The sequence below is a fragment of the Desmodus rotundus genome, chromosome 1, assembly GCF_022682495.2.
Source record: "Desmodus rotundus isolate HL8 chromosome 1, HLdesRot8A.1, whole genome shotgun sequence".
In the NCBI taxonomy this organism is placed as follows: domain Eukaryota; kingdom Metazoa; phylum Chordata; class Mammalia; order Chiroptera; family Phyllostomidae; genus Desmodus; species Desmodus rotundus.
In genome coordinates this window covers 1-16,498 of record NC_071387.1, presented here as the reverse complement: position 1 = coordinate 16,498, position 16,498 = coordinate 1, and the positions used below count along the sequence as shown (strand labels likewise).

The window sequence follows — 16,498 nt, the reverse complement described above, 5'->3', positions numbered from 1 at the left end:
CGCATACTTGCCTTTAATGTCATTTGAAACTGTTGTTTAGACAGTATCGTGACAACTGTCATATCCCTGTGGGATGAAAAACCTCATGACAAGTGGTGAATGTGTGTGTGGCCCTCTTCCCACTGAAGATGCATGAACATAAGGAACGTTTTTGGCCCCTCAGTCTGTGTCATTTCCAGAAAGGTACAAGCGCAAGTGTAAGGCAAGAAAACATGCTTGGTGTGTACGGAGAAGATGCTGAGTCTGATGGAACGTGTGAGAAGTGGGCTGCAAAGATTAATGCAGGAGATTTCTCATGACAGTTACCGCACGAGTAGGCAGACCAGGAGCAGTGGAGAGCCATCCAGGGCAGACGTTAACAGAAGACGGACCACGTTATGGCACATGGGAGACAGGCAATATACTCAAAGTATCCCAATCCAGTGTCGAAAAGCATTTGCAGCAGCTTGATTATGTTAATCTCTTTGACGTTTGGGTTCCACAGATGTCAAGCTGGGTGGTGGGGGTCCCATCTTGACTGAATTTCCACATGCAGTTCTCTACGGAAATGGAAGGGAAACATTCCATTTCCAAGACAAAGTGTGAGGGGATGAACCGTTGATATTTGAGAATAATGTGGAACAGGAGATATTGAGGGAAGCCCAGGAACCACTAGCAGCCCCTCCAAAGGGTGGTCTTCATCTGAAGGAGGTGATGTCCTGCGGTGGGAGCTCCTTGCGGAAACCCAGAGGGCTTCTCCCAACAAGTACTGATCTCTGTTAGACCAGGTGAAAGCCACCTGAGGGAAAATGTCCAGAATTTGTCAGGAAAGACAGGGAAGCTTCAGGATAAGGAAGGAGCACACACATTTCTCTTCGGTGAGCAGGGGGAAAGTGTTCCAGCCCCGCTGAGCAGTCATGATTCATCCGCAGTCCTCACCAGAGCTTGCACTTTGCATGACCGTTTACTTTGGTCTTTGTGAATTTCTCTTATTGGAGAGGAATTTTCCTTCCCTGCAAGACTGCAGAAGACACCTGGAAGAGTTCCCTGGTCTGAAAGAGGACAATGTTGTGGGACGATGGAACGGTGAAGTAGCTTGAAAGGTGAGAGAGGGCAGTGGAACAAAACAGTGACAACGTTGTCCAGTAGTGGTTCAGTCCCGTTGTTTGGGGGAGAATGAAAATTGTCTCTGTCATGGCATCTGATGGTGAAAAGCAAACAAAATTTTTGGCCAAGGCATTAGTACACTATGTGTTCCAAATGCTGGTCTTTGCTGCCATCTCGTGGCCTTTCTAAGGAATGACACCTCAGTACAATTCAACAGGATCAGTGGTTGATTCCAGGGGAATATGAATGACTTTGGATAGCAGGGGTATTCAGAAGTGCATTTGAAAACGTCTAAATGTCAGGGCTGGCCAGTTACCTTGTCACTGGTTTCCAGATTAACCACCAAGAACGCAATAAGCATATTTTATGTGACATTTCTTGGATCTGGCTGTGTAGCGTGCTAGAGGCTGGTTTCCACAAGTTCCAGGTATGCTTGAAAATCACTTGTAATTTGGTTTCTCTGATGCAGAATCCTTAAACAACGAGGAGGTAAAATTTATTTAAAGTTCTCTACCAGGAGATGAGAAAAAGTGAAGTAAAATACAAGCACTTTCACTTTATGTATATGCCCCTCCAGACATGTTTACGGGCTCGTTTACTAAACTTTGCCTAGAGTGCGTTTACTGTTTTAGGGTCCTCGTTCAGGTAAAAAAGCGAAGGAACCTTTGTGGGAAGCCAATAGTAGAGTTTGTGTTCCAACTGTCGGTTTATGCTGCCACCTCGTGGTCACTCTTGGGAATGACACCTCAGTGCAGGTCAGCAGGAAAAGTGGTTGATTCCAGTGGAATGTCAAGGACTTTGGGGGGCAGTGGTATTTACAAGTGCATTCGAAAACATCTAAATTTCAGGGGTGTCCAGTTACCTTGTGACTGGCTTTCAGGTTAAGGGCAAAGGAGCCATTGATACGTTTTATATGACGTTTCTCAGAACTGGCTCTGTAGCATAGTAGCGTCAGTCTTTGACAAGTTGAAGGTGTGCTTGAAATTCGTTTGTCTTTGCTTTGTTGCAGCTTCCTTAAACAACGTGGAGGTAAAATTTATACAGATTTCTGCACCAAGAGGTGCAGAAAAAAAAACAAAGTAAAATATCGGCGCTATCGGTGTATGTACTGTTGTTTCCTCAACTATGCCTGGACTTCCTTTTCCATTTTCGGTTCCTCCCACATGTGCAAACGTTGTACATTTCCAGTTTCTGCTTCTGACCTCTGCATTGAGGGGTGAAGAATTGTTTATCAAGAATTGGTAATTATCATCTTTAGCGTCATTCAGGTCAAGTTATCAACTAATTCCTATGGTGGTTCATTTTGGAGCTTCTGTAGGAGTCTCTTTCGGAAGTGCTGAACAACAGAACTGTCTATTCGTCTATTCTCTGTGAATGCTAGGTTAAATCCTATGGGAGCAAAAAATGGACTGTATACGATTTTGCGGCTGCGATGCTGGTTGAACCTTGCCTTAAATCGGGTCAGCGAAAAGGCCTCTTTGGCCAAAAAGCCTGTTTGGTGAAAAAGTCCATTTGGCCAATAAGTCTGTTTGGCTGAAAAGTCAGTTCAGCCACAAGTCAGTTCAGCCTGCAACCCCACTCCCCCAACCCCACCCCATCACCTGTCTCTGGTCACCCATACTTGCCCTTTAACATCATTCAAAACTGTTTTATTAGATGGTATAGTGACAGCTATTATATCAGCTTATCCGCCGAGGATGAGAATAAGTCTACTGAGACATGATCTGCTTGGGGAGGAAAGGTGACTGATCTATGCAAGGGGAAGGGCTAAGACCCTTTTCCTCAATGGGCTTTTATTGGGTGCAATTCGCACAGGAATACAGGTAAAGCTCATCAATCATTGTCAGGCAGTAAGAATCAAACAATAGGTAACATTCAAAGAACTCTGAGGGCTTATTCTCAGTCAGGATCAGTTAGCTAAACGGCTATGAAACTTTGGGAAACAAACTCATTTCATGCTTGGACCATTAGGAGAAACCTGAGGGCATTCTTAGCAAAGCAGTTTTCACGGGGTTTTTTGTATTCCCTCTTAGGCCTGATCCGCACCAGGGAAACGCCCTTTCCAGCACAGGGCTGCACTGCCCTCTGTCATTGTTTCAGGCTTCAGTCAGGCAGGGGAAGTAAGGCAGCCAAGAGGTTAGGAGACTTCTTGCAGACAGAATGAGGACTCAGGCTATGTCAAAGCTGAGGGGCGAGGGTCCATCACTGCCTTTTTCTATAGCCCCCCAAGTCCTCCCTGAGGGCCTCTTCCTGACCATGCCTGTCTTAGGTCATCCCTCCCTTGAGGAATCGTACCCATAATTGGCTAACTGATCAGGCTCAGGGCCAAGCAGGGTAAAGTTAAGTGGGCAGGGGCGGCACCCCTGCCAGGGAGATAAGCTTTGTCTCCTTAATGGCCTGTGGTGCCAAGGTCTTTCACTCAGCCTTAGCCATGGGAGGTTACAGCTTCTGAAACAGGGCAGGGCGCTTCCCAACTACTGCATGCTTTCCCTACTGTCCAGAGGACCACACATTTTTCTGGAGACCACTTTTCCAAGCATGTCTCCCACCCACATAAAGGCAGAGTGCAAAAGGTAGAACCAGGGACTGCCGGCCAAGATGGAGTATAGGGAACTGTCCCACGCACGGGAAATGCAGCCCAGATCCCACTCGGAAAAGCCAGTGGGAGCGAGGTCCAACCGGCAGGGCCCACGCCCATACACACAGTTACTTCTGTGGGGAATCAGGCGTGCCCTGTACCTAGGCTGCTCTGAGACTTGCTTTCCCAGAAACTCCCTCACCCTGGATTGAGGCAGCAAATGTTGACTGAGTATCTTTAACTTCCTAAAGTCTGTGCTAAACCACCCAAGTATGGAGTGTGACCAGTTCAACCACTCCCCCCCCCCCCCCCGGAACTGTAACATCCTTCTCTTTGATGTAATTAGCAGCATTCTGTCCTTGGTTGTACGTAAAAGGTAGTCACCTACAGTGAGCATGGGCACAGTAAATGTGGACCATCCTCTATGTAAACTGCCCAGAAAAGCACTGAAAACCTGCCCAGGCAGGGATGGGGCTTTCTCAGGGGCTCTCTCTGGCCCTCACGCCCTCTCTCACTTAGAGAGTGGCCATGCCATCCCTTTTTCCCCACAGGATTTTTGTAGTCCCTGTGAATTTGTCTATTGCTGCCACAGCACACAGATCCCGTGGGCCGGGATCCGCATCAAGTTCACAGACACTCAATGCCAAAACATACACAGGCCCTGGAGTCTAGAACCTGGACCCTGGAGAAGAACCAGAACCAATAGTTGAATGCCAGATCTCCGCCCCAATCCTAAAACTGTCCCCACAACCCAGGACAGACCATGTACACTGAATGCCAGCCACTGGACACCAGAGACTGACAGAGAACTCTGGACACCAGAATCCATCCATCAGACCCTAGAGCCAGAGCTGCCTGTGGATCCCACACACCAACCCAGCATGCAAAGCCACACTAAAGAGACTCCACATCCCAGACTCACAGCCCCAGGCCACAGACCCTGGAGACAGAACCTAGATCTGTAACCAGGATCCCACAGCCACACTCCAGAGTCGGAGCTGGGCAATGGAGCCCAGTTGCCAGATGCCAATGCAGGAGCAGAACCAAGTCCTCCCAATGTAAACAGAGCCAGCGGTCAATGAAGAACACTCCTAAGTCCGAGCAACTGGCCTCACAAATACTTTTCATGCCGGTGTAAATGTACAGAGAAGAAAGTGACTCCCACCACTACTAAATTGTACCAAGCCCTGCAGAAATAGACCAAAAAGGCTGACAGAGCAAAATATAATATTAATGCTTACTTTTGCCAGCAGATGTCCACAATCTCTCAGAGGCTGCACTTTCCAGAAGTTAGTGTCCCAGCCATGCATGTCACACGGCCAGCTCACCAACACTGCAGGGTTTAAAACATTATTTTTGCCATACCTTCTAAGTTCTAAGAGCTGGGATAACAATCAAATTAACATAATCTAATTAACAGGAGGTATTCAATGTCAAACATACGGGCAAGGGGAATTCATATTCAAATGAATACCAAATATAAGGAGGTGATATTGGGTATACAGGGTATTTTGGAGAATGGAAGAACAGAGTCTTAGATTTCAAAGGTAAATGGGGAACATGCAGGCAATTAAAAAAAAAAAGCCAGCATACCTGGCAGATTAATTTCTGTCGGGCAACTCCCAAAACCTTAACACACAAGGAGACGGTAAGAGGGTCAACAGCCTCTTGCTAGGAGTGTCACTGTCTGAAGCTGAGGTGATGGTGCTGAAGTTCTCTTCCTAAACCAAACTGTGGCAACTAAACCTCTTAGGAAGAAATGAGATGACAATCCTAAGTAATTTCTCAGTCTTCCCTTCCTTAACAGCCAGTTTCAAATCAACGTGCCAAGTGCAAAATATTGGCCATCTTCATTGCCACCTTCAAAACTTTTAATAGAAGTTGTATGTCCACAAGCTACATTAGTACATTGTTCCCTATTTCACTGACACAATCATTCAGTTTTGAGAAGGTTACTTTACTTAAATTGTTAAATCTTCCTTAAGTAAACGGTGACATACATGTACTCCCCTAATTCACCTCGTATTAAACACCTGACTGCTTGCTTACATGGTGGGGAAACAACCTTTCCTGTGACCTCAGGAATCTTTGGGCTGGTCTAATAATCCCACAGGTATGACACAGATTAGCCAATGAAAATGGCCTAATGTAAGACATACATAGGCGGGAGAACCTCACTCACAGGAGAGAGTCAGAAACCCCACACGCAGAAGAGCATAAATGAGGCAGCAATGATGTGAGGGGCCTTGGGGCTTCAAAGTATCCTTATAAAAAGGGTCAAGGGCCAGCCCCAGGGCCCCCTTGTAGCCGTCCTGCTTAAATCCATTAAATTTGGAAAAATTCCACCTGAAATGAATCTACATATTCCTTGACTTCTCCTAAAATAGTTAAAACTCAACTGGAAGCTACAGCCCCCAGGAAATGAAATGCTCCCGTCTCCACGTCACTCACCACTGGAAAATAGGGGCGAAGGCAGCCAATGCTGTGGTCCCAGTTACTCAATAATGACAAGTCACAAACCAACACCAGCTCCGAGAACTTCAGACGCAGTAACTCCTGGCAAGAAAGGTCCCAACTTTAACAACCAGAGAGAAAGGCAATTACCCTCTTGACACTTTCTACCTGATTCCTCCAGACCATGTGGGACCCGTCCAATTTGGCTACAATATCAATGTTAGCTTTTGTGTTTAGGGAAAACTGCTCACCGTGGCTACCACAAAGAAGACCGTTTCCGTCAGTCATGTCACTTGATCGGACCAGAACTGTCCCCAAACTCTGCCACGTCCAGTTCCAGTACGGTCAACCATGTTGTTTGACAAAGTCCAGACATGGGGGATATGTCTTCAAAGAAGCGTATCCTGGCCTGGAGGACGTGGCATTACTTGGGATCTGTGTGTGATTTTGTTCTTTCTCTTTCTTTGAATCTGTATTTTTACTGCTTTAATCATCTGGAACCTCCTGGAAATGATCACCACTCTTAGAATTGACCAGAAGCTGACACAAACAGGATATAATCAGACCAATACGTTTCTAGTCAACAAGCCCCTGAATGTCTAAAAGTCGTTAAAGTAACAGCCCCTCCTTTACCTTAAATAAGAATATATATCAATTAGACAGCCATAGAAATAAGAAAAGCTGGTTAGCTATTAAGCATATAGAAACAGTTACTATGAAGTTAAAGTTTATAGTACACAGAGAAACATTTCAGACAGAAAAGACAGATAGCTAAGTTAGGTATCACAAAAGCCTTATTGCCTCTGCTCAATCTACCGTATACTTTTGCCCTATGAACAATTTCTGAAAATGTCTAATTGTCTGATTTATAACTCTCCTAGTTAAAATAATCTTTGTTCACTATAACTGAATCTATGGAAACTTTGGTCAAAACAATCTTTGTTTAATATAATTATATCCATGGAAACTTTCGTACTTTTCCTGGTTACCTTTGTATTGATGTTTCTGGTTAACTGATCATGTTATGCACTTGCAAATGTTAATCTATGCCAAAAAGGAAAATATAAAAATCCATTTGTGCTTGCAATAAACGGAACAGAGCTTCACTGTCCTCTGAGGCGTGATGTCGTCTGTCTCCCATGGCCGACGCCTCATAGCACCTTCGGGACCCCCTGGACTCTGCTGCGGCTGGACCGCGGCAAAACTCTGTCTCAGCCCTTCCCCTGGCCAAGCACACAGTGAGCACCAGAGTCCCCGGGGGCGGTGTCCGCTCGGACAGAGCCCTTTCTCTCACCAGGGACATTTCTGATGCATAAACGCTGACTCTCCCTACTGGCACCGGAAGAGCCAAAGAAAGGTCTGGAGAGAAAACCGCGCGTGTAACCAGCCTGCTGCTCGGGTCCCTGACTCGAGCCTCCGCGTCTGCACGTGGGGTCCAGCGACCCCCTCCCTGTTGTCGCACCGTGGAAAATGGGTGAATTCCTTCGCTCCTTCACTACAGTCCTCGGACGCCGGTTTTCCCGTTTTTTCTTCTTTCAGAACCAGGAAAGAGAGGGGTGAGCTCCGCGGTCTTGGAGAGCTCACCCATGTGGATGCTCAGCCGGCTCCAGCTCCGCAAACCCCCGGACCCGCGCTGCGCCCCCCGGTCCCGAGAGAGGCCAGAGGCCGGGTGCGCAGCGCCGTCCGCGGTGAAGGAGCTCCACTCCGCTCTCCTTTCCTTCCCACCGGGGAGAGGACCCCCCAAAGCTGTGTTAGCGCGCGACTCCGTGTCCTGTCTCCTGCCCCATCGCTCTCCCCCCAAACCCTCCTGGAGTCTCTCATGGTCTCCGTCACCTACTCCCACCCGCAGGTCCCCGTCCCCAAACCTCCCTTCTCTGCGTTCCAGCAGAATTCCGCGCGGGCCCTTTCCCCTCCTGCTCCCAACGTAACCCGTTCAAACCTCCCCCAGGCGGCTCCGGCCCACCCTCTCCTGTCCCCACCGCGCACCAGGGTCCAGCCCTCTTTCCAGACACGCGCCGCCCTTCTCTTCTCACCCGGGCTTGTCCCCGAACCCGAACCCCGAACCACCGGATCGCAGCCCCGCCGGCCTCTCCTGGCCCCTCCGTCCCTCACCAGCCCCTCTGTCCCTCCCAGGGCAGCGTCCTGGTCGCTCCTCCCCCCGAAGTTCTCGAGGTTCCCGGGGCAGACATCGCTCCGCCCCCTCCGCTCTGCGTCCCAAGACATTTGCCCCCGCGCGACCCCGCCAACGCTCCTCCGCCCACGCGGGTCCTCCGCCGGTGCGTCCCCGTCCTGTGTCCGCTGGGATGGAGGAGAGGGGACCCGCGGGCCAGCGTGGGGACGGGCTGGATCTGAGAAGGGCTCTGAACCGAAAGGCTCAGGACCGCAGGGAGGCCGAGCGCAGCGCCGGGCAGGTGCGGCCCCACCCGGACGCGGAGGACACGGATGGAGCGCGGTCTCGCCCCGGGAAGGGAGCGCGTTCACTCGGTGAACACGTGTGAAGCATTTGCTGGTGTCCGGCTGGGGGACGGGCGTCTCGTGTGTAATACGGGCCACACACTGGTGAGAGGGACACACGCGCCTTCGTGCGGCTCCCTGTCCCTGCAGGTGGACGAGACGCGGTGCAAGCGTCCAGGCTGCGCGGGCACCTGCCCGAGCGCAGCAGGTGGAAGGGACCCGACGCCTGGGGACACGGAGTCACGGTGGTGAAGCGCTGCAGGCGTCCCAGGATGACGGCTTTCCTGTCATCGCTCACACGTCACTCCTTAATACCTACTCTGTGACGTCACTAACAGTAAATACTCTTGCTTTCCCGTATTCCCAGATTCACCATCTCCAATCTCCCTTATGGACAATCAGGACACTGGCCAGATCGTGAGTTCCTCAGACAACCTGCAGGGGGCGCGATTTCTCTTACAAACACTGCTGGTTTCTGCAGGACCAGGGGTCCGAGCCCTGGACTCACTTAAAGGTAAGTATCCTGTTCCTGCTCTATTGCATCATCAATGAACTCACCGCCAACGAGATTTTCTCTCGCTCCTCACATCACCTCGTTTCTTCAGTTTTTCAAGTGTTATCTACTTTAAGTATTTTTACATAACTAAAGTAATGTAATTTTATTATTGTACAATAACTTATTTACCTTGATACCTTATTTACCAAATCACGAAAAGCAACGTAATGATTACAAGTAACAGAATTTGTTACAGTCAGGGGAAATAACACACATATAAATATCCTTTATATGTATATAGAAACAGAAAGTTAAAGACAGAATCAAAAAGAACCAATAGCAACAAAACAGATAAAACACCTAACGCCAACCTCAGCAAGAATGTGCAGTGATCTGTGTGGACAAATGTTACAATGATGCCCAATGAAAGACGCCTGAACAACTGTAAAGTGGCATCGTGTTCTTCGATGAAAAACATAAGAATGTCAATTTCCCAAAGTTGCTTATAAATTGTGATACAGTTTAAAATATCAACATTTTAAAACTAAAACAAACTCATTTTCAGTTCACTTGTTAAAATTAGGAAAGAAAAGGGAATCCTGGAAAAGCAAATTAATAAATAGAACCTAGCTCAACCAAATATAACTATGTATTGTGTTATAAATCTACGTTAATCTAAACAGTGGGGTAATAGTCTTTGAATAGACAAACTGATGGGACAAAATACAAAGTCCAATAGTAAATGCAAAATCAGATGGAAATTTTCTATGACAAAGATATCTCCTTAGACTTGTGGGAAAATATTTATAATATAATAAAAGGTGTTGGAACAAGTGAATGGGAAAAATATTACATTATTTTTAATGTAATATTAAAAAGGAGGATGTAATATCTCCTACATTACATCCTCTGACAAAATCAATTCTTTGATTGATTATAATAGCCACTTATCACTAACATAACAAACTGAGAGCTACCTAGAGAAATGTGCAAAAAATATCTAAAGTGAAAGAATGGGGAAAATATACTATACGAGCATTAACCAAATGAAAATTATATAATAACATAGTAGACTTGAAGACAAAAAAACACTACTAAAAATAAAGAGGAATACTTCATATCAGTCAGTTCAATCTACCAGTTAGTTCCACATTTTTATTCACTTAATAACATAAACTCAAAATTATATAGAACAGAGCTACATGGAAAATTATATAAATTAATAATCATAATAGGAGATTTAACAAACCTCTATCATTCAGGTTCTATTCCAGAACCAATAAAGCCCCCCCAAAATAATAAAAATATTTTTAAAATAACATGAGAAGCAAATTGCATTCAATGTGGATAAGTACTTCACTACACCCCAAAACTGCAAATTACAGATGCTTTCCAAGCACCCTGGAAACTTTTTAAAACACTGACTATATAGTGATATAAAGCAAGTTTCAATAAATTTCAAGTATATATATAAAAACATATATATATATATGTTTTTTGCTTTCACTACCATTAATCAAGAAATCAGTAACAACAGATAACTAGAAAATACTTATATTTACATATTATGAAATACACTTCTAAATAACCACCCAAAAATAAACCAATTGGAATTAAAAAATAATTTTCATGGAATGATAGTAAAAATACTGCATACCAAGGCCAGATCACTCAGGTTCCAAAGATGATCACAGCTTGAAGATCAGTGGTTTTCGCCCTGGCTTGTGCACCTCAGCAGATGGAGCACGGGCTGCAAACCAAAGGGTTGACAGTTGATTCCCAGGCAGGGCACATGCCTGGGTTGCAGGCCAGGTCCCCAGTGGGGGCCAGGGGAGAGGCAACCACACATTGATGTTTCTTTCCCTCTCTTTCTCCCTTCCTTCCCCTCTCTTTAAAAATAAATAAATAAAAATTTTTAAAAATCAGTGGTTTTCAACCTAAGGTTGACTTTGCCCCCAAAGGGACATTTGGCACATTGTGTAGAGACCTTTCAGATTGTCGTTAGGGGGGTTAAGGTGGAAGTTACTGTCATGCACTGAATAGAGGTAACTATGTAGGTGCTTAATTGCTAATAAGCACCTACAATGCAGGGAAAATTCCCCCAATCTCATAGCCATGAGAAACCCTCCTCTGTATGGAGCAGGATGAAGAGTCCATTAGAACACAAACAGCATGTGACTTTGCACCCTAGATCTGAAATCATGCCTCTCTCTGGACATGTAGCTTGGAGGCTGAGAGCTAAAGAACAACAACAAAAATAAATAAATAAAAATGCCAGCCATCTTGCAAAGACTGGGGAGGAATGTCCTTGGCTAGGAAGACACCCACAAAACCTCAGAAGCCAAGGAAGATATGGCACCTTAAGAGACTGCACCACATGTGATAAACCGCAGCACTGAGGCTCACTGTCTCTTTCCATTGCCCATAAGTCACTCTTCAGTAATTGTTTCTTAAAATAACTTAGAATCTATAATCTGACTCTTTTAGATTCCAGAATTCACCATCTAACGTTCTCTGCTTTGAAAATGTGGACATTTGCCATATTGTGAGTTCCTCAGATAACCTACAAGGGGCACAATTTTACTTACAAAATACTTCTGATTTCTAGAACACCATTGCTCCAGGCCCTGAACTCATTTACAATGCTAAGAATCATGTTACTATATTATTTAATTATTAATGAACTTAAAGCTGACAAATTTTAACTCTTCATGTCTTCATGTTTTATTCTAAGCTTTAACTACTTTTTTATGTTCTATACAGCTAAACTAATGTAATTTTATTATTGCATGATATCTTATTTACCTTGACAACTCATAATTATCAACTTAAAGTTATAAATAATACAACTTAGTAAATTGTGTGGTAAATAACATGCAGAAATAAATATCTTTTATATACACAAAGAGTAATTTAAAGATATAATCAAAGAAAAGAACCCATGGTGCACTCCTAATTCCAGTGTCTGGTCTAGATGATGTGCTCATAAAAAGTGGTCCCAAGGAACTGGTCACTTACATTGGGACCTGAGACTTGTACCTCGAAACAGTCTTAAAAAAATCAAGTCACTGATACTCCACTATAATCAACCAGGTTCCTGCTGACCTGTACTAAGATGTTATTCCCAACAATTCCCACAAGATGGCAGCAGAGATGCACACCTGGGACACATATTAGTGGCTTCGCCAAACAGTTCCTTTGGTTTTCACGTATAAAATGATAGTGGTTTTATTTTTTTTAGCTTCTTGGTTTAAAATTTATTTTAAATAGATTTTACTTTCTTCATTGTTTCAGGAATCCTCAACAAACAAGGAAAATTATAAATGATTTTCTAGCGCACTCAGAACTTCTAAAAATCTGACTATCACAATATACAGCAAGTCCAACAAATGGCACATAAAGCACATTTATTGCTTCCTTTGCCATAATCTGGAAACCAGTCACAAGGTAACTGGACAGTGCTTGCATTTAGACCTTTTAAAATACATTTCTAAATACCATTGTCATCAACAATCAGTGACAATCCACCAGAATCAACCATTTCTCTTGTGACCGGCACTAAGGTGTTATTCCCAAAATGAACAAGAGATGGCAGCAGAGAACCACGCTACGAGCTTGCTTTTTTTTTTTTTTTTTAACAGTGAGCATGTTGTACTATGGAGCGAGTTTCAAAAATATATATCATAGGACTGAAATTATATAAAGTATGTTTCTTGCTCTCATTGCAGCTAATCTAGCTATCAGTAGTAAAAGATAACTAGAAAGTCCTTATATTTAAAAATTATAAAATACACTTCTAAATAACCCTCAAATTAAATTACAATTGCAGTTAAAAAATAACTTGAACTGAATGATAATAAAAATAGTACATAAAAACACTCTGGAAAAAATGTATTGATAAATCCACACATTAAGGAGAAAGCCTGAAAATTCAATTTTGCATCAGTTTACAAACCCGGAATAATAAATTAAATCCAGAGAAAGTGGAAGAATGGAAATGGGCAAGTGGTGATGTCTGGAAGGGTATATACTTTTTTATTGAATAATTTTTTACTGTTATTCTATTACAGCTTCCCAATTCTTCCCCTTTGCCCTCCTCCACCCATCCCACCCCACATACCCCTACCTTTTTTAGAAGCATATACAGTTATTATAAGAGCAGTTATTACCTGTCTGGGTAGGATTTTCAACTATTTTTTATTCTTCTATATAATTTAAGCGGCAACCACAACAAAAACAGGCTACCTCTGTTTGGGCTTAAAACGATCTAGAGGAAAACACGGCATAATTTAAAAATAGTAATAATCTAGTCTGTTGTGGTGACACCACCAGAGGCCTTTTCTGTGCTCGCCCAGCCTGATCTCAGAGGGGCTCCTTTTCCAACTTTCACTTCTTCATGTGCAAATGCAGCCGAGCAAAGAGGAAATGAAAGGTCAGCCAGGTGAGCGGAGCAGCCTGAGCAGCACAGCGGGAGAGGGGGTTTGCCCAGGGGCTGCCTCACTTCGGGGCCTCCGCATAGCCCTGCTGCTAGGTGACTGAGAAGCAGCACTGCTGAGTCAACACAGTGTGCTGCTTCATACTTCACCTGTGACAATGCTGAGCTTCTTAACACCCCTTCTGTGCTCACAGCCATTCTGTCTTTAAATTGAGGTATTTGCACTGAAGCTTCCGTCATCACCACACCCCAACCTTGGGACTGACTCCTCTTGGCATTGACTTGGAACCAACGACTATAAATTTATAGAAATGCACGTGGACCCCACACAAACCCAGAGACCCCAATGCCACACCCAAACAGACCTCAGATCCAAGACCCACAGCCCAATAGATTCAAACGCGGGCCACAGACTGCAGACACAGGACCCAGATCCGTAACCAAGACCCCACAGCCAGACTCCAGAGCTGGAGCTGGACAATGAACCCTAGTTGCCAGATGCCAGACACAGAAGCTGAACCTCACTAGTCAGGGCTTATAATATTCTTAATAGCATTTCTATAAATGACTTTGGACCCAATTTTTAAATATAAAATTCATTGTTTTTATAATAAATGGTTTTCATCTCTCCAACAAACAGTAACTGCGTGACACAGTACGTTTTGCACTATGGAAGTGTTCCTGCTGGAACAGAGCTCTGGATGCAAATTGGACACGTTGGGTGGTCAGGGTGCTATTCGGATAAGGAAGGCGGCCGGGACCACTGGGTGTAATGAGGGTGGGCAGAGTTTTTGGTGAGTCATTTTTAAATGCATACATTTATAACCAAATACTTCTCACCCATTCTTTTATCTACAAAAATATGTATAGATAGGTTTATTCTAAGTAAAGGAGAAAAGAAATGACACAGCATTCCAAATGACATGAAGGAAAAGCAAGTTTCCGCTGCACGTTGCCCAGACCCTGATCCCTGCGTCTCCTTTCAGCACGTGTCTTCTGCCTGGTTTTTCTTTAACACGACGTGTTTTGCAGGATACTGTTCTCACATCACAACATTACTAAGAAAATTATTCTCTGTTAAATTCTACTAGAACCACCTTACTAGGTTGTTTCTTGAATGAAATGTCATATATTCTCACCCATTTTTAATGTTCTATCATATTTCACAGTGTTAGAAACCATAACTTAACAAATTCTCTTCTATTGAATTTGTTAAAATATGTAAGATATATTACTATTTAGTAAGATACATACTAAAATTATACCTGTTATTATATAAGTGTTGGATAAAATATATTAAACATACTTCATTTCATACACAGGGAAGCATAACTGGGGGACATTTTTTATGCTTTTCTTTTAATTTCATTTATTAATTTGAAAGAGAGAGTTGTTCTGCTTATTTATTCATTGGTTGCTTCTCGTATGTGCCCTGACTGGAGAATGAACTGACCATCTTGGCACATAGGCAGGACACTAACCAACTGAGCTACCAGGCCAGGGCTACCAGGGGAAATTTTGAAAAGTGAGATTTCTGGGTCAGAGGGCATGAGGATGCTGTTTCTGGATGGCTATTCTGGAAATGATCACCGGAGAGTCTGCACCAAAGGACCCTTCCCCGAGCCTTTCAGAGCAAGGTCACGGCACCTGCCTGCTCATCAGCCTCAGGGATTCCAGGAGTCCTCTGGATCCCCATACGGGCCCCCAAACTGTGTTGACCTCAAAACTATAGCAGTCAGTCATTTTACCAGCAAATAAGGGGTTTATTCGGAAACAGTAAAAAATGCAATTTAGGACAATCAAGCTGTACAAAAACCATAGGCAAGCTCCACAATTAAAGGAGAGGTACGTCGCCTTACAGGGACAAAGGAGGAACTTGAGAGGGGTCATTTCAAACGAAAATGCAGAGGAGAAAAGCATCAGTTCAGGGTGACCCTGGTTTCTCTCTGGCTGAGTTGCTGGGGAGTCGTTTTCTCCTGGGAGCACACGTAGGTACATCTTCATGTTGGGGCCTGTGACAGACAATTTTTCCTGTAATGGACCCCGGATGGTGCTATGTGACAGCACCCCCACTGACCCCAACTCCACTTTAGTGAGGTTTCCCTTTATGCAATTTCACAGTAATAATTAGCTAGTTGGCTTATTTGCAATCCATGAAAATCAAGGTATATTTATGTGCTCGAAACGAGGTAAGGACCAGAGATGCTCTTCCCATTTTATCCCGTGAAAGCCAGCAGCAGTTACACTGACCCTGCTCTGTGGACCGGTCCTCAAATTTGGTATCTTATTTTTATGCAAAATACTTGTAGGTTTTCTCAGTATTTTTAAAAATTTATTTAGTCTTGTTTAGTTTTATCTTGTCTTCCTATTTCTGAAATGTTTTCAGACCTGAGTTACTTAAACATACCTATTACTCATAACGCCACTTCTGTGAGACGTGAAATTCTCCCTGTGTGTTTTCCAGTGTACTTATTGTGTCATTTGTGTGTCTAAATCTTTGAACCCTCTGGAACTTACTTTGTGTCTACCAATTGGGTGGTCAGAATTTACACACGTAACAGTTTCCCGGAATGCAATGCAGTCTTGACCATGTCCTCACTGGTTAAGCAGCTCTTCTTGCTGAAAGTGGGTTTGAAAAGAGAGGGCACGGAAGGGCCTAGACGAAAGTTGGGGATCCCGACTACAGTCTGGTGGAACAAAGACACTTTGTCAGGCGGAAGGAGGGCCACGTCCTCCCTAAAGTCCGGCCCCGGCTCGGGGCTCCCAGCTTCTGCCGGGTGCGTCCCTCACCAGCCGCAGGAAAACAAGCCACGGAAACCACCAAGCCACAGTCCTCTCCCTGCAGGCTGCGTGACAGGGGCTAGCCGGGCCCAGAGCAGCCAATCCCCGCGGGGTGGGGCGGGTCTTCCTCCCACCAGTCTTGAACCCTGGAATAACAGGCTGGCTCCGCCCCCTGCCCCGCCCTCTCTGCTTCTTCTGACTCCATTGGCGGGCA

At 44.7% G+C, this 16,498-nt stretch overlaps 2 long non-coding RNA genes across 3 annotated transcripts in view; one reads left to right on the top strand and one right to left on the bottom strand.

Moving 5' to 3' along the window:
* LOC128780231 (uncharacterized) overlaps window positions 1–10,941 on the bottom strand; it is a 28,563-nt gene extending 17,622 nt beyond the window's left edge. Inside the window, exon 1 of one of the 2 annotated variants that reach the window (XR_011650909.1) lies at window positions 10,726–10,941. This is a non-coding gene — a long non-coding RNA (uncharacterized lncRNA). Of the gene's footprint in view, window positions 1–4,905; window positions 4,925–10,725 lie in introns of those variants that run through there. The other variant, XR_008426150.1, reaches the window with a different exon arrangement.
* LOC139441054 (uncharacterized) lies at window positions 7,152–8,960 on the top strand. The gene is made up of 3 exons (XR_011651467.1): window positions 7,152–7,356; window positions 7,658–7,787; window positions 8,940–8,960. It is a non-coding gene; the product is annotated as an uncharacterized lncRNA (long non-coding RNA).
* Window positions 10,942–16,498: the final 5,557 nt, after the last annotated feature.